General features: G+C 42.5%; 1 protein-coding gene across 28 annotated transcripts in view; it reads right to left on the bottom strand.

Annotated features, from left to right (window-relative positions):
• The window catches only part of ARHGAP26 (Rho GTPase activating protein 26), a 458,375-nt gene that overhangs the window by 56,144 nt on the left and 377,259 nt on the right, over window positions 1-24,972 (bottom strand). The window lies entirely within an intron of this gene.

Here is a 24,972-nt window from a genome sequence, read left to right as displayed (position 1 = left end):
TTTATATTCCCACAGACCTCAATTTAGAATACATGTCATGTAGCTCCTATCAAAAGCATGGCCAAGATAACTGGGATCCTCTAAGAGGGATCCTGCCTTCCATCTATCATTCTGTTACCAGGCCGATCACCAGCAAACATGCTTTCTCCAGGTTGTTCTCCTTGTTGCACCATAGTAAAAACAACCTTTCAATACTTCAGCTTAATATCAGACTCTGTATTTAATCAAAACCAATGGGAGTAACAGCCCTATATAGAGGGCCTCATTTATTTTTTGCATGAAACTGCTTTGGAAGATATTATCTATTGAGCTATTCAAAATCATTAATATAGAGATTCACATGACAAATTAATATTATAACTTGTAGCTCTTGATGAACTGGTATGCTTTTTTTGAACAGACAATTGAACTATACATCCCATTATATTTTTTCCCTTCTTTGTCGTGGCTGCTAGGTGGCTCAGGACAGTTTTATGATGAATTACTCTCTTCCTCTCTCAGCCTTTGTTAATCTTTTTTTTTATTCTCATTTTACTCAACTGTACATGTATTTTTTTTTTAAAGAGTAACGAGCCTCACATTCCTGGATTTTATTTGGTTATCAACCATGCTCAGAGGACAGTTGCCACCAGATACCTGGCACATGTCACCCAACTGTGCTCTAAACACACGCATGCATGTACAGAATTTGTCAGCATACAAAGACTTGAAATAACAAACAAATGCCTGCACTTAGTAAAGGCTTGGCATTCTTGAAAATGCTGCCTCAGTTTTAGCTGGCAATAGGGGACAAGCATGTATGTGATGGTTGCCTGCACAGATTTTGAGATGGACATAACACCCACACTGTAAAGTCATCACTTAATAAATCTATTGAAACCAGTCTAGCCCTTAGGGGGACAATTAGACCTGGATTCTAAGAAATAAAAGGAAGGAAACAAAAAAAAGTGCAGAGGAAGTTCAAATCCCAAATCGCAAACCTAACAGTAAATGGGAAATGTAATCAGTAGATGCTGGGATTGTGCCTACGCCAGAGATAAATACTGGGCTTGCAAACATCCTGCTACCACCTCTTCAATTTGGAAGAAAGCGTAGTGACAAGCAGATGGTCAGCTTTTGAGGGAAAGTTTTTAGTTTTGTTTTTAATGGCAGAAATGGGCAAATGTAGGAGGAAATCTCACAAGTATGGGAAAAAAATAGCTTACCTGAGATTGGAGAGTTATGGAATGCTTAAGGAAGTGACAGCACCTCTGGCAACATATTTAAAGTTTAAAGAGTTGGCTTGATAAAAGTTTGAAACTTGGGAAGTAAGGAGGTGTCCCATAAAACTTTATTCCTCTCCCCTCCCCTCTCCTCCTTGTGATGCAAGTACACAGCAACTGCCTCCCAGCAAAGGAGTGGCCATATTCCTTGGAGTATGATCTCCAAGTATCTGTCAAATCTCAAGATCTCAAGTGCGGCTCTCATCTAGGGCTACAAACCATGGCCAGGAATGAGGGACTAGCCCTCAAGACGATGGATGACTTGTTGGCTGGGGGGGGTCACACAGGCCTCAGCTCAAACTGCTGCTTTCCAGTTCTGTGACCTTGGGGAAGTCACTTTATCCCCCTGAAACCCAGTTTCCCCATCTGTAAAATGGGAATATTGATAGTGGTTGTTCATCTAACTGGGTTCTAAGATTAGATAACATATGGAAAAGCCCTAGGCTAGTGCCTGGCAACAGCAGATGGTCAATAAACATTCCTCCCATTCTTTTTCCTCCTTGGAATCCATTTTTATCCTTTATATTCTCTGTCCTTTATTATAGCTCCTTTCAAGGATTTCCTGCTCTTTTTTCCCCTCTCTTTTTCTCTTAAACTGTGGCCTGCTGACCTCTGTTTTTAGGTACTCATTCTCTGCTTCCTATTCTCCCATGCTCTTGTTGTCTCCCCAAACTCCCCCAGCATCTGACACTTGAACGATACCAGAGAATGGAGGGCAAGAAAAAGAAGAAACATGACTGGGCTGCTTCAGTCTCTTTCCCAACACACCCAGCTTCTGCAGCTTGCCAATACCCAACCATTGCCCGCAGAAGCAACTAAGCATAGTGGTTGTGGGTGGGGCAGTACTAGAACCTGACCACCTGGGTTCAAATCCCACCTCTACCCTCAGATAAGTTAGGTAATCTCTCTATGCCTCATGTGTAAAATGGGGAGTACAACAGTACCTCCGGCATTATGTTGATTAAATAAGTACACACATGTAAAATGCCTGGGACACTGGGGCTTCCTTAATGTGAATTATCATTGTCATTACCACCATTATCATCACCATAGCTCATGGAGACTTCATTTCAACCTTTGAGAGCAAAATTTGTTCTCAGGATATGAACCAGGCACTGGAAGATCAAACTGAGGTGGAATTTTCCAGCCACTCAATGTGATTCCTGGCAGAAGAAACAGTTCTTATCCAAACTCATAGGTTTTGGACAATGTCACAACAAGTTGGAGACTTTTGCAAAGCTCGTGAGGTGGATGCTGGCTGCCCCACTGTTTCTGGCAGGCCACCAAAAGATGCCACCACCCAGTGGCCTGTGTCTGAGGAGCTCTCAGAGCTGCTGAGCCACTGTTTTTGCATGTTCACAGCCCTCACAGAAGACAAGGGGCCAGTCCTTTTCAGATTCTTTTCCTTCTGCTTAGTCACATTCTAAGATGCACTCTCCACAACACTGTCATTAAAATGAATGGAGGCCAACCCCAGCACACCGGTGTTTGCCATTTGTTCTCTAATAACCTGTAACGGGCACTGATAATGAAAGCCTTTCCCCAGAAATTTGTTTTTTAAATGAATCAACTGTGTCCAGGGCTAAGTAGGAAGATAACATTTTCTTCATTTTTAAAAAACTATAAAATACGTTATTCTTAAAGGAGGCAGTCAGTCAACTAGGAATAAAATAAATTATGCAAGAAGCATTTGGACTGAAAAAAGGGGATATTTTCAGAGAACATATAAGACACTATTGAGGGGAAAGAAAGCAGTACAAATTTGGATCCTGGAGTGTAAAGTCACCAAATCCTTCACGAAGTCCCCATAAGAAAGGTCCAGTGTAGTGACATCTGTGGCTGTCTCTTCTCTGAGGACCACCCCTTCTCCATCCGCAGAGTCCGTGTGCCTTGGGTGTTGTTCTCCCCTCCCACCCAGTCAAGGGTGAACAGGTGATTCAGGCCCAGCCCCGCAGAGCCTCACTTATACCCCTGGCCACAAAGATTGGTTAAGGGATGGGGATGGGACTCAATGTGGACCAACAGAAATTAGGCTCAGCCTGTATTTCAAACTGCTGAGAAAAAGAGGCTCTCTCTTTCTTTTCTGCTGGGCTTGGGCTTTTTAAGAAGGTAAGTCCAGCTGGTGGTAACCACCCTGCAATCAAAAGGAAAGAGCTTATCTAAGGAGAGTCAGCAAAGAGGAAAGCTGAAATGAGAGCTGGCAAGAGCTGGGTTCTGATGGCAACACCTGTGCCCCTGGACCCAGCCATGCCTGAATACAAATGTTCCTGCACAATGGAAAACCAGTAAGTTCCATTTTAGCCTAACTTATTTGGGCTAGGTTTTCTGTTACTTGCAACCAAAAACACTGATTGGTAAATCTGCTCAACCTGACATACAGGGTCTTGAATAGAACTGTCTGTACATGTAAAAGATGTCACATTAGGGAAATTTACACCAGTGTTCAGTTTTCAGAAACATGTGAGGAAGACAGGAATAGCTCCTGTTAGAGCCCAGAGAGGCCCTGGATTGAGAGAAATGCAAACATTGCAAAAGCAAAGGCCCCAACAGTCACTTTAGTAGTGCATGGTGCTCTCTGACAATGTGTCAGACTATCACCACTGAATGTCTGGGATGCAGTTTCCATAGTTCACTTACAGTTTGAGAAAGAGAAGGGATGCTACCCATCCAAATGAAAATAAATACCACATGTACTTTAGCAGGTTTAGCATAGTAAGTGAAGGCTAAACAAAACAACTCTGTGTAAGGAGTAAAAATAAGCAGGCATTTTCTGTAAGTCTATGTGATCACTATCTATATCCTCTCCTTATTAATCCCACCATGAATCTGGTCTATCCTGATTGTTTCTGAGTTGCTTTACCCTCTCAGAGCCTAGAGCTAATCTCCTAGAGATATAGCCTAACTCCAAGGCAACCAAACAGCCTTTGCTAAAAGCTGAAGGTGTCAGAATTTGTCTGATGTGCTTAGTCTTGGGTTGCAACACAGAAGAGGAATACAGCTTATTTTTGAACCTATTTTGTTGGCTTTTTAACATTATAAAACTCAAAGCAAAGAGGATGATGCAGAATGTCGTAAGATCTTGTGTGACACTTAGAAACCAAAACAGGCCCTTTGTGGAAGAAAATTTGAGCAAAAAAAAAAAAAGAGTTCCAGATGGTGAGGTCTATTTGACTATGAAGCAAAACTGTGATGAAAATAGGGAACGTCTCAGGCAAGTCAATTACATGAAATAAATTGACAAAAGATGTTCCATCAGGATCCAGCTAGCATGGAATTCTGGAATGGGAAGACAACATTACTAGGCTTCCCCAGCTTTAGTGTCTGAAGAGGTAAAAAGCATATTGACACAAGAAAACAAAACAATTGTAATATTACAGATGAGAAGCATACGTTCAAAGTTAACTATTAGCAGCTCCCCACATGTGCCCTGTATGATCTTGCCTCTGAGCCTTTTCCCACTGTTTGCTGCCTAAATCCAACCTATCCTCAAGATGCATGTTCAAGTGCCAATTTGATCACAAAGCCTTCCTTGATCATCCCAGTTCAAAGTCATCTCTCTTGCCTAGGAATTCCAGCAGCACTTTATCCTGTAGCACCTAGACCATTCAATACAGGTACTTTATGTTTCTGTTATTTCTCATCATGAAGGGCACGATCCCCTCTAACTCATCTTTAATGTGTTTACATATTGAAGACATTCAGAAAAATCTGTTGAATGGCAGAGAGAGTTTAAAAAAGCTCAAAAAATGCTTCCACTATCTCTTGTCAGTTTCTCTTTGCACATTGGAATGGCTGCAGCTGAACTTTCTATATGTGATGGGGAACACGGCTGCTGGATATTCTGGTAGGCAAGACAGATTCTTAACCCAGCACCAGTTAAAACAAAACAAAAAAATCCATGAAAATATTATGGTTGGCCTGGCTTAGTCATGTGCTTGCCCCCATGCTATTACCATCTCTAGGTCCTAAGGAATTGTGATACACAATCTACATCATTGATGAACAACTCTACAAACAAATGAAATGTAATCATTTGAGCGCCCCTATTCTTATTACAAACAATGGATTTCTTTTTTTTTTTTTTTTTTTTTTTTTGAGATGGAGTCTTGCTCTGTCATGCAGGCTGGAGTGCAGTGGTGTGATCTCAGCTCACTGTAACCTCTTCCCCACCGGGTTCAAGCGATTCTCATGTCTCAGCCTCCCGAGTAGCTGGGATTACAGGCGCATGCCATCAGGCCCAGCTAATTTTTTTTTTTTTTTTTTTTTTTTTAAAGTAGAGATGAGGTTTCACAATGCTGGCCAGGCTGGTCTCAAACTCTTGACCTCAAGTGATCCACCCACCTTGGCCTCCCAACATGCTGGCATTACAAGCATGGGCCACCGTGCCAGGTCAACCAAAGGAAACCTTTCTAAAACACAGCACATATTTTTCTACCTTCAAAGACAGAATATATCAAATGCAATTTACTTGAGGTGAGAAAATTATAAAAATCAATACTGTCTTGTGCTGTTATACAGTTGTGACCAAAGAAGCTGCTGCTGGATTTGAAGGGTAGCTAGTTCTTTATCCAGACCTTTGTATTATTACAGCTTTTATGAATTCAGAAAAAGTTCTTCTGTACTTTGCCTCATCAGCAATTATTAACTTTCTATTCTGTGAATGTAACCACCTTTTGTGGTATGACTGTCACTCCCAAAATACTGGATGGCAGAAAGCCAAGGAGCCAAGTTTGTTGTAATTGTCTGCAAAAGGTATGTCCTGGACTTGGCAGTCTTCGAACGTGCTCTACCTTCAGTTCCTGCTGAAAGGTTGTGTAACCCAGTTCACTGTGGCTACAGATGATTAAACTGTAGAATCCCCTGCCTCAAGGTCTCCAGTCCATAGATGCTTTCCCTCAGGGCTGGATGGCAGAGAATTTAGCAAAGCAGCAGGTGAAATTCTAAGGAGAATGAGGCTATGAAAGCACTGGGGCTGTCAGGGGTCATGGCAATCCAAAGCTAAAAGGAAGCAGAAGCTGTGAGGGAGAGTAAAGCCCAGGCACAGAATGGTGGGAAAGAATAAGCCAGAGGGGAGCACTGAGAAGCAGCAACTGGATGTAGAGAGGCCAACACACCAAGTAGCTAAATGGTGGTCATGTGGGGCCAAAAGAGCCACTCCACTCCATTCTGGTCCTCGCCTTCCTCCAAGTGGCTCCACCTCCTTATAGTTCCTGCTCTGCCTGGACCCCAAAGCCCTAAGCAGCCTCTCCTGGATTCCTGGCCTGGGCTTCCTGCCCACACTCCCTCAGTCACCCTGATCTGAGGGTGTCCAACAGGTCTAGAGAGCTGATGAAATTGTGGGCTCTTCCGGCTACTCAGAGAGCTTTTGTGTTCACTGCCAGCTACGTACATGGGGTTGTTCTAGATGAGTTAGGGGAAGGGCGTGTGTTATTCTTTAATTGAGATATGACTGGAACCCAGAGGGCAGCCTCCCTTCTCACCTTGTGCCCATCACGAAGCAGGACTCTGCACCTCAGTACAACCCTCCAAACACATTCCAAATCCCCAGTGCCTGTTAAAAGAGCAACGATGACCATAATTACGGCAGGTAACTTTTACTGAACCCTGACTATGAGCCAGAAGCCATGCAAAGTGCTCTACATGAACTATTTCATTTCATCCTAACAACCCTAGGAGGTAGATACTACTACTGTTTCCATTTAACAGATGAGGCTTATAGAGGGCAAGGAACTGTTCGTCGTACTCAGAAATAGAAAATCAAACACTACATGTTTTCACTTATAAGCAGGGAATAAATAATACACATCATGCACATAAAGATAGAAATGACAGACACTGGGGATTCCAAAAGTGGGGAGGGTCGGTGGGGTGATGACTAAAGAATTACCCATTGGGTACAACGTTCATTATTGGGTGATGGGTACATTAGAAGCCCAGTCCTCATAACATCACACAATATACCCACGTAACAAACCTACACATGTACTTCCTGAATCTAAAATAAATTTTAAAAAGGAAGTGATCATTGTAAAACAACTAATAAAGTTGGGATGTGAACTCTTCAGTAAATCTGCCCCCAGAACCCAAGCTCTTAATACGGTGGAAGACTGAAGAATGAGGGAGTGGTTCTTACCGAAGCCCGCATGAGGTGACAAGGACGAGGATTCACATTATGCACCATGTACAGGAAAGTCCATTAAACTTCCTTTTAGATATTTCTGTTCCCCAAAGTTCCTCCCTCACTGACAACACCCTCATCTCTCCTCCCTCTTCCCCATCCAGCCTCCAAAAACCCCAACCTGTATGTTCCACTCAACAAAACCAGTGCAGGGCCCCTAGGGGCCCTGATTCGACCCCAGCTTTGCACAGATACACACTCAGGTTTCACAGCTTCAGCGTGCAACCAGGCCAGCCCCATGGTGATGTGTAAAAAGCAACCTTGAAAAGATCATATCCTCTCCAGAGGAAAAGAGCCATCTTCCTAGTTCGGCACACGGGCCAGCTCAGCTGAGCAGAGATGGTGTTTTCTTTCTCTTACTTACTACAAATTCTTGGATTTCTATATGAATCCGAAGTAAAGCAAAGCATAGGGCTGTGGCAGCATACAAATAGGGTTCTACATGAAATCACATTGCTCTTCTCTTTTGGGGCCCGACACACTGATTACATATTCAGATTCTAGATGAGGGTCTTAGGTTTCTGTCGAACATTTTTGTACATAGAGACCTAATTCTTCCTGAGGTGTGCCAAGGCCAGTGGGTTACACTGGGAACTTGCTTACACAAAGTGAACCAAAAATGATGACTAAGGCAGAAAGCTGGCTCTGAGTTTCATCAGGAACACTCAGGTTATGGCTAATAGTGCTCTCTATGCTCCATTTCAGAGCTAGCTATAGTCAAAATACCAACTCAACACAGGTTTTATTAACCCTCCCTTTGTAATGCCACTGGAGTTGGCATACAAGTGAAAAGAATAAACTCCTGGAGGCGGAAGAAGAGCTGCTAGTAGAAGAGTAGAAAAATCAGCCATGGATGCAAAGAAAAATACAGCAAAAAGAGTCTCATTCTTTGAAATGATGAACCAGGGCACTTGCTTGTGGGCATCTAACCTAATTGATTCAAGCTGAAATTAAAGGCAGAACTTAATAACTTAATAACTGGCTTGTAAGGAAGAGGAAATTTAATTTAGAATTTCCTTATAGACAAAGAAACAGAAAAGAGAGCCCTCATACCTATACAGAGATTTGGGTATTGCATGAAAATTTGATAGTAAAACTTCCCCTGACCCATGGCAAGGCACAGTCTCTCTTTACTTATTTTTTCCTGGTTACACTGATTCAGGGTTTAAAGAACTACTCATTCTCAAAACTTTCCTTTTCCATATAAGGTCAGAAAATAATCCTTCAAGATATGAACTAAATTTTATTTTAATAGGATATTTGATATACTGCATTATATAAGAAATTGTTACAAATTTTTGCCCACTACAAATATTAGTAAACTGCTAGATGTTTGGGAGAAGAAAAAAAAAAGAACAAATACAACCTAAAGATAAAGTCTCTTGTTGCAATGGGGTGGGGAGGACTTCAAAAATGCAACACATGCAAATGATCAAATTGCAGCTTTTCATTCTTTGTGATATTTTTTCCTTTCTATGTCATTCTTATAGTCCAAATTTTAAGTTTTCTTGAAATCTAAAACATTAGAGCCATAGAGGTCTCAGTGGGAAAAAAACAAAAAATTGGGGACATAGCTTGGTAGGGTCTGAGAGGTAGGAAGCCTCCTGGAGAACAAGAGAAAAAAGATGGATCATAAAACTAGAACTCCGGCCAGGCATGGTGGCTCATGCCTGTAATCCCAGCACTTTGGGAGACCGAGGTGGATGGATCACCAGAGGTCAGGAGTTCGAGACCAGCCTGGCCAACATGGTGAAACCCCATCTCTACTAAAAATACAAAAATTAGCTAGGTGTGGTGGTGCACCCCTGTAATCCCAGCTACTTGGGAGGCTGAGGCAGAAGAATCGCTTGAACCCAGGAGGCAAAGGTTGCAGTGAGCCAAGATCGCACCATTGCACTCGAGCCTGGGCAATAGAGCAAGACTCCATCTTAAAAAAACAAACAAACAAACAAACCTAGAACTCCTTCTACCCAACTCACAGCAATAAGACCAAGGCAGATAAGGAAATTATACACTTCAAGGCAGATCTAGAAAACGAACTAGGGAAATTATTGGAAACCCTGCCTACAATTGCCAAGATCCTTCATTCAACCATAAATATTTTTGAGTAAATGACCCAACTGCTCACTTACCACTTAAAATGTATCTTGCATTGGCAGCAATGCTCCCCCACATACGTAGATCTGATCTCCCTCATCTGAGCAGCAGCAAGGAGAGTATATTTTAGTCTTTTTCATAGTGCCTGGAATAGTGTCTTTTTCTTTTTCTTTTTAAGATGAGGTCTTACTGTGTCACCCAGGCTGGAGTGCAGTGGTGCAATCACAGCTCATGGCAGCCTTGACCTTTTGAACTCAAACAATCCTCCCCTCAGCCTCCCAAGTAGATGGGACCACAGGTGCATACCACCACTCAGTTAACTTTTTTTTTTTTTTAATAGAGATGGTATGTCATGTTGTCCAGGCTGGTCTTAAATTCCTGGGCTCAAGTGATCTTTCTGAAGTGCTGAGATTACAGGTGTGGGCCACTGCACCCTGGAATAGTGTCTTAAACACTAAGCATTCAATTCGTGTTTGCTCACTGACTGGGAAGGGACTGTCTGTCAGAGCTGGCCGATTCTGGATGCTGATATTAGTGAGTGCTCCAGAGTGCAGTTAGGCTACAGTAGCAAATATTCAACAGTTGGTGCCATACTCCAAAGGGAAACATTAGATGAAAATAAGTTTGCGTTCCACTGAGGCTGAAGGGGAAAGCAGGCAGTAAGGGCAATTGGTGGGTGTTTATTTCCTCATATGAAATGAAATGTTTGTAGTCTTCTCTTGGGATAATGCTGAGTCTGACTGCTGTCTGGGATGATTACCTGGGCCATGGCCATCACTAACATGTAGATCTTGTCTCTATTGGATTAGCATGTCCAGGATTCCCATGACTCCACTTCTTGATTTCTGATTTCTTGCCAGTTTATTTTCACTGTGACAACTGAACATTGTAAGTGCTGTCATGGGATGACTAAGGACATATTTCCTCTAATTCTACTTCCACGCAAAGGATCAAGGGAAAAATGGGAAAGGGGATTGCGTGTGTGTGTGTGTGTGTGTGTGTGTGTGTGTGTGTGTTTGGGAGTAGAGTGTCTGTTTCTCCTCCAGAAGAAGCAGGGTTATATGGAGCTCCTACCATGCTACCATGAGGTCTATGCTGTAAGGCACAGTATATGGATGCTACAGAGGGGATGTAGGCTTCCCCCGAGACAGAGCAGAAGCCAACACATTCATTTGAAGAAATCTCTCTTGTGCTTCAGCTTTGGATTTACCAACCTTCCAGCAGCATTGCGCAAGTCAAAGTGCTGGAGTTAGTGGGCTTTACTCATCTTTGTCTGTGACGTCTGATATGATGACAGACTTGCCAATTTCATTCTCCTTTTCTATCTCAGGGCCATCATCCTTAAATTCTAGTCTGCAGGTTTCACCTACTTAAGTTTTTGAAGGTTTTCAATACAGTGGTAAACAAAATAGACTGAACAGGGCTTTCCGATTTGCTCAAAACCCAGAATGATTTCTATCTCACTGCTTTGGTAACTACAAAACAAAACAAAAAGCCTCTTTTTAGTGAGCATAATCACAAACAATATCACTTCTACCCTTACAACAGAGGCTGAAAAGGATTATAAAATTACTAAAATGTCCCCATTTTCATTAGCACAAAGCAGGTGATCTTATTGTCCTGCAGGCAGGGGATGGTGACAAATATGGGTGATTTAAGCAGTAAGTCTGAGGTTACCAGGGCAACTGCTAATTATTATTGAGTAACTCTAGTATATCTCCATAAAGGTCAGGAGTTAAGGTTTTTCCATTATATATTCTGCTTTAAAATGGAGCTTTCAAAGGAAATTGGGTAGATAGCAGATGGAGAATGACAGATGAAGATCAGGTGAAAGAACTATATATAGCTCAACATAATTGAACTACTTACATTTCACAATGTTCGTTGGGGGCTGGAGGAGGAGTTCATGAGTAGCTGCTCAATGTTAACATTGACTTTCTGGTTTTTTAAGTTAGGGCTCCCTAATTTTAATAGGAAATCTGAGGCCGGGTGCAGTGGCTCACGCCTGTAATCCCTGCACTTTGGGAGGCCAAGACGGGTGGATCACCTGAGGTCAGGAGTTTGATACCAGTCTGGCCAACATGGTAAAACCCCGTCTCTGCTAAAAATACAACAATTAGCCGGGTGTGGTGCTGCGTGCCTGTAATCCCAGCTACTCATGAGGCTGAGGCATGAGAATCACTTGAAACTAGGAGGTGGAGGTTGCAGTGAATTGAGATCGCGCCACTGCACTCCAGCCTGAGCAACAGGGTGAGAGACTCCATCTCAAAAAAAAAAAAAAATCTGAAATAGCCCAGAGGCTGGGGTCTAACTGGTTCTACTCAGCTTCCTGAGTGAGAGCTCAGTTAACTCCATATATGATTTCTTCTGCTGTGCCAACAGTTACCACTTACTACACTGACACAGAGCCCTGGGCGAGGCCAGCCTGGAGAGAGGGAGCCATTTGGCCATTGATGGAATGATTCAATGACCAATGGCCTTAATTTCATTTTCACTTAAAATATACCAGGCCAGGCACAATGACTCACACCTGTAATCCCAGCACTTTGGGATGCCAAGGTGAGAGGATCTCTTGCATCCAGGGGACTAGCCTGGGCGACATAGCAAGACCCCATCTCTACAAAAAATAAAAAATTAGCTGGGTATGGTGGCACATGCCTGGGACTATCCAGCTACTCAGGAGCTAAGGTGGGAGGATCGCTTGAGCCTAGGAGGTTGAGGCTGCAGTGAGCTGTGATTGCACCACTGAACTCAGCCTGGGAAACAGAGTGAGACCCTGTCTAAAAAGAAAAAAAAAGAAAGAAAGAAAAAAAAATACCAAAAGCAACAACTTCTTGGTAAAGGCCTTACTCTTCTGTCAAATAGCATCTCATTTGGACTCCTAGCTATTGAGGTAACACAAAAAAATTTAAGGTTAGAAAGAAAAATCTTGGCCAGGCATGGTGGCTCACGCCTGTAATCCCAGCACTTTGGGAGGCTGAGGCAGGTGGATCGCGAGGTCAGGAGATTGAGACCATCCTGGCTAACACGGTGAAACTCCATCTCTACTAAAAATAAAAAAAATTAGCAAGGCGTGGTGGTGGACACTTGTAGTCCCAGCTATTCGGGAGGCTGAGGCAGGAGAATGGTGTGAACCCAGGAGGCAGAGCTTACAGTGAGCTGAGATTGCGCCACTGCACTCCAGCCTGGGCGACAGAGCGAGACTCAGTCTCAAAAAAAAAAAAAAAGAAAAAGAAAAATCTTTTCTCACTAAGACATGTTCCAAAGCTTTAAGAGAATGAATGAATGGTTATTTCAAAACCAAGCAAATGTATTTCTGAGTTTTTGAAGCTAAACAATCAATGCACACACGTAAAAAAAAAAAATATCCCACACTACAAGAGGGTAGTGTTAAAATGAAAAGGCAGTGTTCCTTCCGCCACAGATCACCATCCCGTCTGCCTCCTTCAGGGAAAACCACACAGATTCATTCCCCTGTATCTTCCCAGAAATATTACCGATATTATACCCACCCATGTGTGTCTATAAATCCTGTGTTTATATCCCTGGATTCTTATATAAAATAGTATCATATAATGTACACTGATGGTTTTCAAATTTAGATGCATATCAAAATCACTTGGGAGGCTTCAGAAACATACCACCACTCAGACCCTACATCAGATCAGTTAACTCTGAGGCTCCAGGGAAGGGGCCTAGGTGTTGGTAATTTTTATTTTAGGCTCCCCATGTGGTGCTAATGTGCCACCTGGACTGAGAGTCACAGCTGCACACTGTCCTGCACCTCTTTTTCCCCCTTTAATGTGCCTTTGAAGGCAGCTCTAGACCAGCACATACAGAACTACCTAATTCCTCTGTTGTACTGGATAGTACTCAACTCTACTATTTATTTAGGCCATCCTTTATTGATAGCTATTCCTGCTGTTTCCACTCTTTGGACATCATTAATTTGCCTCTCCAGACACAATCTTTACCCTGATCTCTTCTCTGGGATCTAACCAGCATGGATTTCTTCAAACAGGGCTTTTGCAACCTCGGGCTTCCTGTTGGGTTCACCAATGGGGAGCTCTTAAGACTAGCAGGGGGAAGGAGAGGGCCAAGGCATTTATTCCATTTCTGAAAGGTCTGGCTGTGTCCCTTGACCAAAGGTCACTGCTCCTGTCAAGACACCAACTCGTATATCCTTCTGGGTTCCTGTACCACTTTCCTCTCATGTTCTCTCAGCTAAGGGTGGTGACTGGGCAGCAGCTGCTAGCCCTGGCTTACTCTACTATCTCTTGTGATTCCTCGGCACCAACTCTTTTGTTAATAAACCCTCCTTGAGTTATGTTATTTCGAATGCACCAAAGTTTCTTCTTAGGATCCTAATACATCAACCTTGAATGAACACCTTTGCCTTTGTTTGTTTGTGGACAATAACATCTTGGTTTTCCCTGACGACAAGGCTTCTCCTGTATAGGGCAACAAGAGGTAATAGGGTAGTCTGTAATGCAGCTATTTTATCCCTTTTCTGAGTATTTTTGACAACAGCCAGGGAATAGCCCCATCACCAGCTGCCTTTACTTCATAAAGAATATTAGAAAGAACATTAAAGCAATGTCTTAGTGAGAACTCCACTGCTTCCTTCTGAAGGAAGGTGATAGATATTAGAAGAGAATTTGATAGTGCAAATGCAGTGAATGACTAAGATGCTACATTTCCAGATACTTTTTTTTTCAGAAGCTCTTTTCCTTTTTGCCATAATGACAGTCAAATCAACACAGAGTCCTAGGCTGGAGAGGAATTCCTGAGGCTAAATTCTTCCCCAGTGGAGAGTTGAGATTGCAATTAGTTTCTAGCCTAATTAGCGTAGTTTCCAGTTGGCTCCACCCAACGGAGGAACAATAGGGTAGGGGGCTTTGACCAACGCTCTTTGTGTAAACAGTTCGATGCCTGTCTTGGAAGAGGAGCACTTCTATTGATTTCAGTGTATTTTATTATTTATAGTTAATTTAATTTGGGGTATTTTAATTCCTTTTTAAAATTATATCAATGTTTTTAATCTGGGTTGCTTTATGTTACATCAGGATCAAACAAATAAACAAAAGTAAACATTGAGTGTCCATCTGCTGCCACCACGGAAAGAAATCAATACTAGGGGTTTGTTCATTGGTAGGGGGGGCAGTCTGAGAGCAAACAATAAGAAGGAATAAAAATAATCGTAGAAACCAATTTTTATTGGTTGGTTTTATTGATTGATACTCTGAACGAGGCCATTTACTAAGTGTTAGGAAGGCATTATCTTATAACCTTGAAAGTAGGTATTATTATTATTATTACCATTTCACTGAAGAGGTTTAGCTTAGAGATAGCAAATAACTTTCCCAAGTTTACACAGTTAGGAAATGGCAGAGCTGAGGCTTGACCCTGGTAGATCCACAATCAGGCCACACAGGCTTTGCCCTGCCCCAGATTCTAAAGCTTACCAATGCTTTTCACGTGATATAACCCTATAACCCATTTCAGTCTTCGGAAAGCTATTTGTGGCCATACACTTATATATAAACAAAATCTCTGTTCTCTGAAAGGATCTCTACCATAATAATGCCATCCATTATGAGAAATACATTTTCCCCCCTCAAAAGTAGAATGTCAATTTAGAATAGCATTTCCCAAACCATGGAATGCTCTTTCAAGAGGCTTAAGAGAAGTGCTGTAGAAATCATGTACTATGGTCAACGTATTTAGGAAATGTAGCGTAAGAGATGCCCCTTCAAGATGGACATATTAAAGGCTCAGAAGTTCTCTAGTCAATAATTTGTTGAACTGGCCAGGCATGGTGGCTCACGCCTGTAGTCCCAGCATTTTGGGAGGCTGAGGCAGGTGGATCACTTGAGGTCAGGAGTTCAAGACCAGCCTGGCCAACATGGTGAAACCCCATCTCTGCCAAAACATATAAAAATTAGCTGGATGTGGAGGTGTGCACCTGTAGTCCCAGCTACTTGGGAGGCTGAGGTGGGAGAATTGCTTGAACCCAGGATGTGGAGGTTGCAGTGGGCTAAGATCACACCACTGACCTCCAGCCTGGATGACAGAGTGAGACTCTGTCTCGAGAAAAAAAAAAAAAAAAAAAAAGAAAGAATGTGTTGAACTTAGTCCAAAGCAGCTCTTGCCCCCTTCCCTTCCTGTACCAGTTTGGGAAATGCTGATTTAGACATCTCTAATCTGTCTACGCCGATGCTCATCCATCACCTTCAGTATCACATAGCCTGAGAGCTATTTTTCTGTCAATACCAGCATCTTGATCTTTTCATGTTACACACACAATAGATAAACAATAAAAACATCTACTGGCTTGATTAATTGATGCACCCACCCTGTCTTGATTTGTAACCAACAGGCACGCATTTGCGAAGCAGCTGACTGGGCTTTTGGGGGGAGATGGAAAGTGCAGCACTGGTGAGCTAATAGGTTCCTGTGAAAAGCAAACCCATCCCTCCTCAGCTATATAAGCTGTGACTGATCCCAAAGGCCACGGGCAGAGCTCAGTTAAGCCCCAGTACTGTCATCACTGCACAGACAATCAGAGGGTGCTGGTGATGACACAGGCTTGGCCCTGAGAGCTTTACACTGAGGTAAGTCCTGATTTTATTCTGGTGGAAGTCCATGAGCTTAACGCACTAGATCACTATGCACTATGGCTCTCAGACTTGAGCATGTATCAGAATCATCTGCAGGGTTTGGTAAAACACAGATTGCAGGGCCCTCCTTCCAGAATATGCTGATCCTATAGGTCTGCGGTGAGGCCTGAGATTCTGTAGATCTAACAGGCTCCCAGGTAACACCAATGATGCTGGTCCCAGGACCACACTCTGAGAACCAGTGCACAGAGCTAAGGGTCTGCCTTGGAAGACCAGTGTAACAGAGACCAAATGAAGCCTATGGTAGATCCTGCCTGGCTTTCCAGATCCCTAATGCAGAGAAGGAGTTAAAAACAAGATTCTAAGGCTGTTTCCAACTAGGAATGCTTTCCTAGCTAAGTAAGCATCTGCTTTCCAGATTGACTAAAAAAGGTTTCAAAAGCAGTACTTGAACTCTAATGTACTTTTAATTTACCCAATTTAGAATCTGAATCTACGAATAAGATCCCTCAGATTAAATACACAGAGGTAGAAACAATTCTAATCTAATCCTAAATAAGAAAAATAACACTTTAGATTTCCTTCAAAGTTCCCTCACAGGCCTAACAATGTTGAAAAAGCCATGCAAAATCTTAAGCCTATTTCCTTCCCAAATATTCTACCAAAAATTTGAGATTTAAAATGCCTAACACTTACACAAATAAAATACAGTGTCATAAGGCATTTGAGGGCAGCTAAATTCAAAATGAAATTCAGTCATTCATACCTTTAATTAAACTCCAAAGCTTTAAGCATGTACTGTGTATGTCAGAGCAATTTTTGGAAACTGTTTTAGGTTATTTAGCAAGATTTATAAGTTTATAGAAAAAATACAGACCCTTTATATGATTTTAGCTTGTACAGGAGAAAAGAACAGAACAATATGTGTAAAGGAAAACATTTTTCCATTTGTGATTTCCACTCTGCTGGAAAACAGGGATGTGGCTAGGCATTCAAACGGCGCTCTGCCCCTACCTCCTCCCATACCCCCTCTGCTGACAGGCTGTAGAGATCCAAGTGCCACCGATGGGTCCCTGGTGCTTGGGAAAGAAATCCTGCTGGGTCACCAAGTGTGAGGGCTGTCTCAAGCAATTTTTATATTTTAAAAAAGAAGAACCACCACTAATAACCAACACATTTATCTCATAAAAATTGGATGGAGGCAGGAATTTCCACCCTCAACCAAGGGAAGCCCAGCTGGACTCCCGATTGATGAGTGAGATCTTGCTTAGGGAAAGAGAAAAGTGGACATGAAGCCACTCAGAAAATGGGTCACACCAGTAACAAACTGAAAATGTCAAGGAAATGTGGCCTAGTTACAGGGCAGAGCTGTGGCCTCCACAGCCCAGGAGCCTGAGGTGACAGAGGGAGGGTATCTGGCATGTCCAAGAAACAACAATGAACGAGTAAGTAAGCTGGAATCCCCAAGGGCACTGTGGGGAGCAAGGAGGGGCAAATGAATCCTCTTGAAAACAATGAGGCGTTCAGGTTATTTCCAAAGGTGGGGAATGTCACCAACTTTTCAGGCAAACCGGTCTGAAGAGATCTTTTCTGCTTGGTGGTGGGTGAGAAACAGAATTCTCCATCTAAAAGGAAAGATCCTTCTCCACAAAAAGTTGATCCAGCCACAGAGGAAAACTTCCTCTTTCAAAGCCCCACATTCCAAAGGATGACAAATAGAGACAATTCTAGTAAAATCATAGCTGCCTGTTTGGGTGTAACCCTTTGGCATAAAATAGCATGGGGATGGTAAAATTGCTTTTTTAAAAAAAATATGCTATGAATTATCACTTGTCTAATGCATATTATTCATTTTGCCATTCATTTGGTCTCAATAAATAACAGCTATGCACACAATTATCAGGTACCCTGTGGGATTCAGAGGTTTCCAGATCTTTCAGGAACAGGGCGTGGCGTGTCTACCCTAGCTGGTCTTGCTTTAAGGAGGGGTAGCACCTGCCTCTACAGCAGAAGTTCCTTCCTCCTCTTCACTGATCACTTAAAGCCTGGACTGAGTTATAGCTCCAGTCTCAGATTCAAGGTAGGAGGCTGGTGGGGGAAGGTGAGTGGGACAGCCTGGGACATTTCTCTGCACAGGAAAAATACATACCATGGCTGAGGGACTGGAGAAAAAGTAAGGACAGTGTGTGGGGGGAGCCCTCCAAAATAATACTAGTAATTGCCATACACAGTACTAAAATAGGTAAATAAAAGATGATCTTAATTTTCATGCCACCTATTTGAGGAGGTTATGATCACACTATTTTACAGATGAGAAAACTGAGGTACAGAGAGCTAAAGTCACTTGCCTCCTTCTCCTCCAAATCCCTATCTCCTTGGTTCTCCATTAGTTTTCTCCCTGGGACTTCTCAATATACTGTGTGACATACTGTGTTAAACACTGATTTATCTCCTGTCTCCACTAGAATATAAAATCCATGAAAGCAGAAACTCTTTTTTTTTTTTTTAATATTTTTAAATCACTGTATCTTCAGCACTCAGACCACCACCAGGCCCATAGTAGGAGTTCAATTGATATTTGTAGAATGAATGTTGACCAACTAAAGCTGAAGATAAGTAAAATTTGAGAGATATCTCTGAAGGCAAGTTTTCCCTGAATTTCATCAGAGAACAGCTGAATCAAACTCAGAAGAAGCCAGCAATGTTTCAGAGAAACAACTCTGTCTGGACGCAGGCCTTGTTTATCCTTTGAATTCCAGGGACTGTTCTCTGGCCACTAAGACAGGAGAGGAAGGTTGACTCTGGCAGAATCTGCAGGCGTTTGGCATGCGTGCGTCTTTTAGGTCACCAGAAATAACTTGGAAATGCATGAGCGTGTGTGTTAAGACGGAAGGACGAGAAAAATTAGTTTTATTTATGAGGCTACTGAGCAGTTAGTTATTTTTTAGGGGTGGGGACCACTTAGGCAGAGAGAACTCCAAGGTTGGGTTCCATCATTGCAGTAATCATCCCGGCCCTCCTAGCTTTCTTTCAATCTTTCAATCTTTGTGGTCTAAAGAAGGCATTTACCTAGTAGTTTCTAATTTGGGGAAATTACTGCAGCATGTTATGTCCCTGGTGGGGCGTCCCCTGACTTCTTTCTCAGCATTTGTTCACTTCCTCCTTTAAAATCACTCTCTCCCAGAAAGGAGTTGGCATGATGCCCCACTGGTCACTGTGGAAGGAGAGAATGATTTATTTCTGTAGCCCTCAGTAAGCACCCATTGAACGACCCTCATCCTTGGAGGTGGATCAGCCCCATTTCTTCCACCAGAGACAGTGGAAGATGGTGGTAGTGGGCATGCTCAGGTCCAGAGACCAGTATCATCAGCCAGGCAATGTCGATGCCAGAACTAAAACCTAGGGTTTCCTGCTTTCCATTCCAATATTTGAGCCACCTTTCTTGTTTGCCTCAGCCATTAGCCATAAATTTTGTTTCTTAAATTTCTTAGAATCTCAGTTACGAGTTGTTTTCTTTCCAAGAAGATTCTGAAAACTGAGAGGCTAGTCTCCATGCTGCACTATACTATAGTGAGACTCTTCCATACCTTTCTATTCATGCAGACAGCTCAGCCCCATCCCAAGACAGCTGCCCATGACTCCGCGGTCACAAACTCACAGGACTTGTGTCAGTTTACTATCACTGCATATTAAACCACCCTAAACTCACTGGGTTCCAATAATCACAATGTGATATTTATCATGAATCTATAGGTTGTCTGGGAAGCTTTGGCTGGTCTTGCCTGACTAACCCAGGTGGCTGCATTCAACCGACTGGTGGTCCCAATACTGAGCTGCACTGAGAGAGATAGCTGGGCTTCTCTCTCCAGTAATCCGTCATCTTTAAGGAGGCTACAACAGGCTTCTTTACATGGTGACTGGGTTCCAAGAGAATGAGAGAGAAAGCTGTGAGGCATTGTGGCCTGGGCCTGGGAAGGCACATGATGTCACTTCCTCCACATTCTATTGGCCAAAATAAGTCAAAGGGTAAAGGTCAGCCTAGATTCAAGGGCTCCAGCTCTTAATGGGAGGGGTTGCAAAGATTCTGTGGCCATTTTTAATCTACTATGGGCCTACAGGCATTAGGTATAAAAGTGAAGCAGGCCAGCTGTGAGATTATAGAGACCAGAGAGTATCATCTGCTCCCAAGTTTCACATAGGTTTAGTGTAACCACCTCTTCTGACACTTCAAAAGAAGCTGGAAATCTGGATTTAAAAAGATGTGTTAATAGACTCTATTTTTTAGAGCAGTTTTGGGTTTACAGAAAAATTGCATGAAAGTTTTACACATACCCTCTCTATTTCTACATTCTGAGTTTCCTTAATTATTAACATCTTGCATTAATGCGATACACTGGTTACAACTCATGAACCAATATTTATATTGGTTCATTATTATTAAAGGCCATAGTTTACATTAGCATTCAGTCTTTGTGTTCTATGGGTTTTGACAAATGCATAATGTCTTGCGTATATCCCATTCCAGCATCATACAGAATAGTCTCACCGCGAAAAAAATACCCTGTGCTCCAAATATTCATCCCTCTTCCTCTCCCCAGAATCCCTGGCAATCACTGATCTTTTTATTGATTCCATAATTTTGCATGTTCCAGAAAGCCATATAGTTGGTATCATATCATACTGTAGTCTTCTCAGATTGATTTCTTTTTTTTGAGATGGAGTCTTGCTCGGTAGCCCAGGCTGGAGTGCGGTGGCACGATCTCAGCTCACTGCAACCTCTGCCTCCCAGGTTCAACCCATTCTCCTGCCTGAGCCTCCTGAGCCTGGGACTACAGGCTCACACCATCATGCCCAGCTAATTTTTTTGCATTTTTAGTAGAGATGGGGTTTCACCATGTTGTCCAGGCTGGTCTCAAACTCCTGACCTCAAGCGATCTGCCTGCCTTGGCCTCCCAAAGTGCTGGGATTACAGGTGTGAGCCACTGCACCCCGCCAGACTGACTTCTTTTACGCAGCAATATGCATTAAAAGTTCCTCCATGTCTTTTCATGGCTGGAGAGTTCACTTTTTAAAATCATTGAATAATATAGCATTGTCTGCGTGCACCATAGTTTGTTTATCCATTTTCACATACTGATAGACATCTTGGTTGCTTCCCAAGTTTTGGCAATTATAAATAAAGCTTCTAACAAAATCCATGTGCAGGTTTTTGTGTAGACATAAATTTCAACTCATTTGGGTAAATACCAAAGAACATGATTGCTGGATTGTATGCTTAGAATATGTTTGGTTTTGTGAAAAACCACCAAACTGTCTTCTAAAAATGGCTGTATCACTTTGTATTCCCACCAGTAATGAGTGAGAGTTCCCACTGCTCCACATCCTAGCCAGCATTTGATGTTGTCAGTGTTCTGGAATTTTGGCCATTCTCAGAGGTGTGTAGTGGCATCTCACTGTTGTTTTTATTTGTATTTCCCTGAAGACATAAGACGTGAATCATATTTTTATATGCTTACTTGACACCTGTATGTCCTTTTTGATGAGGTATCTGTTCATATTTTTTGCTCATATTTTAATTGGGTTCTTTGTTTACTTATTATTGAATTTTAAGAGTTCTCTGTATATTTTGGATACTGGTCCTTTATCAGATATGTGTTTTGCAAATATTTTCTCCTAGTGTGTGGCTTGTCTTTTCATTCTCTTGAGTGTCTTTCACAGAGCAGAAGTTTTTAGTTTAAACACAGTCCAACTTAAGTTTTTATCTCACAGATTATACTTTTAACGTTGTATCTAAAAAGTCATAATTATACCCAAGGCCACCTAGGTTTTCTCCTATGTTATCTTCCAGAGGTTTTACAGTTTTGCATTTTACATTTAGACCTATGGTCCATTTGGAATCAATTTCTGTGAAAGGTATAATGTCTGTATCTAGATTCATTTTTGTGTATATGGATGTCCAGTTGTTCCAGCATGAAATCTGAATTTTATGTGAAGACTCCTGATTTTAAAGGTTTGTTCAAGTCTTTTTTTGGTGGTAGTGGTACCGGAGGAATTACAGCTCCCTCCTCCCCTAATACACATGTCTGCAGAATGCATTTATCCATCCTGGATAATCTCTGCCTCCTTCATCCTTCTTACCTGGAATGCTCTTCATCCATCCACCTAAGTTTTTCCTAATGCCCACCTCACACTCCATCTACCCGACCTTTTCCACTACTTCGACCTAGTGTGTTCACTCACCACATATTCAGTTGACAGTGGTTGAACTCTGAACACATTATGTCTTATAAGTCCCCATTAGCACTGCCATATGCCACTGCCTTTCTTTCTTAGCTAGACTGTGAACTCTTGGGGAAGACAGGAACCCTCTTATTCCGGTTTACCCCAGGTAGCTTGGCATGCATGGGTCTGGGCATAAAATAGGTTCAGCCACAGTTGCTAACAATTTCAGACTAGCTGGACTTTGGTCCTGACTTACCAATTGTCCTTTGTTCTTCAGGAGAGATGGCTACTTCAGGAGTCAAGCTGAGGACCTGCCAAAGATTTAAACCCAACAGCCTTGCCCTGGCACAGGTAGAATGATGGCCTCTCTAATTTTGATGGCTGATTTAGCATTACATTCATGTAAATAAGAGGGCCCTGATGTCCTTGGAGAATTAGGAAAGATTAGTAATACAGCAAAACGTATTATCAGAGGTACCACTGTATTATGAGTAACAAACATGTTTCTTTCACTATGATTTCTCTCTGGTCATAATGATATCCCAGTCATTATGAAAAATAGTGAAATAAAGGAATGAAATAAAAAGAACACATAGCTTCCTGGTGACTGGTTCCCTACCTCATGCGTATTTAATAGTCAAGTTAATGGTAATCCTCCCAGCCTACCTTTGTTCTTTATTTTCATCTGCATCATTAAGTGTTCCCACTGGAGGATCTCTGGACACTTTCAACTCAACAACGATAGAGGGAACAAAAGGGTCCACACCTGAGGCTGAGACCCAAGTCGTCTCAGGTGATTGTTACCGTGGCACATCTGTGTGCCGACAGATTTCTCAGAATCAAATTGCTCAGGGAAAGTACTGTGGGTCCATTTGTTAGGACTGCCTAACAGCCATGCATGATCCACACCAGCAAATCCCAGGCAGAAAATATCAGGGAGACAGGAACCCAGGAAAATCACCTCACTGCCTGGGGTTTGAGAAGTGGCTGCGAGCCTGCCTGCAGAGCTTATGGGGGACTTTGACATGGCTCTCACTCAGGGCCATGGCAGACGCTGGTATCAGGGCTGATGCTGGTACTGCTTCTACCTCAGGAACAACCTTCCCTGACCTCAAGACCCAAAGGTATCAATCAGCGACTCACTGAGCTTGGAAGGACAGTGGTCTTGTTGGAGGCACACACACACTTCTTTTTCTAATTCTCCTCCAGAGACAATTAGAACCGTTCCTGTTATCACCCTCCCTTCCCCAGGAAAGCCCCCCAGATCTGTACCAGGCAGGGAACAGTCCCTCTGGGTGGTGTGAAGTGGGCAGAGCGATTCCCAGGATGTTATGAAAATAAATCGTATCTAGACACCTAAAAAATAAAAAATCCCAAGCCTTCTCCTCAGGACCTGTTTAAAAGACACACCTCCCCTTTTCCACTTAGCTGCTTAAGCAACCTCTTTGTACACACTGTACTCAGCAGTGACTCAGGGGCCCACAGTTACCAGCCACTGAAAAAAAAATTACAGACCACTAGTTGGTAGCGGCTGGCTAAAATCAGGGGATGTTAAGCAACTTGGGCTAGAAATTCAACCTTGCTCATACAGAGCAAGGAATAACTTCAGCAACTGCTAGGTACAGAAAATTAAACCAACTGAAGAAAAAAACAAGTAAAGAAAATAGAATCTCCCTAAAGTCTAGGAAAGTGGGTATAGGAGAACCTGAGAAGGTCAAACCTCAAGGCAGGGAGGCTCCCTAGGCAAGCCCAGCCATGGAGAACCGGAAGAGACTCACTGCCCATAAGCCAAACAAATTCAATTATTTTGAGGTCCTGAGGCACTGGTCCACTTCTTGGTGAAGGAACATGTGATTTACCACTCAACGGGCAAATAATTAAACTTCCTGAACATCAGTATGATTTAAAGCTGCCAACAACTAAAAAGATCTTATATTCTCAGTTTAAGATTTCATCCTACAGTATAGTCATATTTTTATTATGTACCTCTTAAGTCCATTTTGGAGTCATCTCTCCTCCCAAGCATTTAATAGCCCTTAGTGTCTTCTAAGGCAGAAATTATCAGACTCATTTTGCAGATTTGTAAATATCTCACAGCAATTGAATGGCAGGGTGCTGTCATGAAACTATGGCATGTGGAGGAGCAGGGAAAGGTTACCGACATCCTAGCATCTCACCGCCATGCTAGCGTCTCCCCACGTGAAACAACTGCCCTGAAGACAGTCTGTGGCTGAACCTCAATGTATTTTCACTTAGAGAATGGGAAAATCATCTCTGTTTTTCCTGAGTCTTACATAACTGTAGCCTGAGAGTCCAACTGTTCCGGTCATGGCCTCACATTCTTTCTGCAAAGGCGCTAGTTGACAAGATTTATGGGGTGGTCTAAGGAAGCATGTGAAGCAATGTGGGTTGAAACCATGAGGGAGAACTTTCTGATCCTAGCAGAGTAGACCTAGTTTCTGTGGAGGGCTAGACAACCAGCCCCCAAACTAATTGTCCTGACTATGGGTGCTCAATGCTGAAAAATAAAGCAAAAAGGGTTCTTCTCTTTCATAGTCTCTGTCAAGAAGTCATAGTCATGCTAAGGTTTGAG

Source organism: Pan troglodytes, chromosome 4 (genome assembly GCF_028858775.2).
Source record: "Pan troglodytes isolate AG18354 chromosome 4, NHGRI_mPanTro3-v2.0_pri, whole genome shotgun sequence".
Taxonomy (NCBI): Eukaryota; Metazoa; Chordata; class Mammalia; order Primates; family Hominidae; genus Pan; species Pan troglodytes.
Note: the sequence above shows the minus strand (reverse complement) of the source record. Positions and strands in the feature narration are given on the sequence as shown.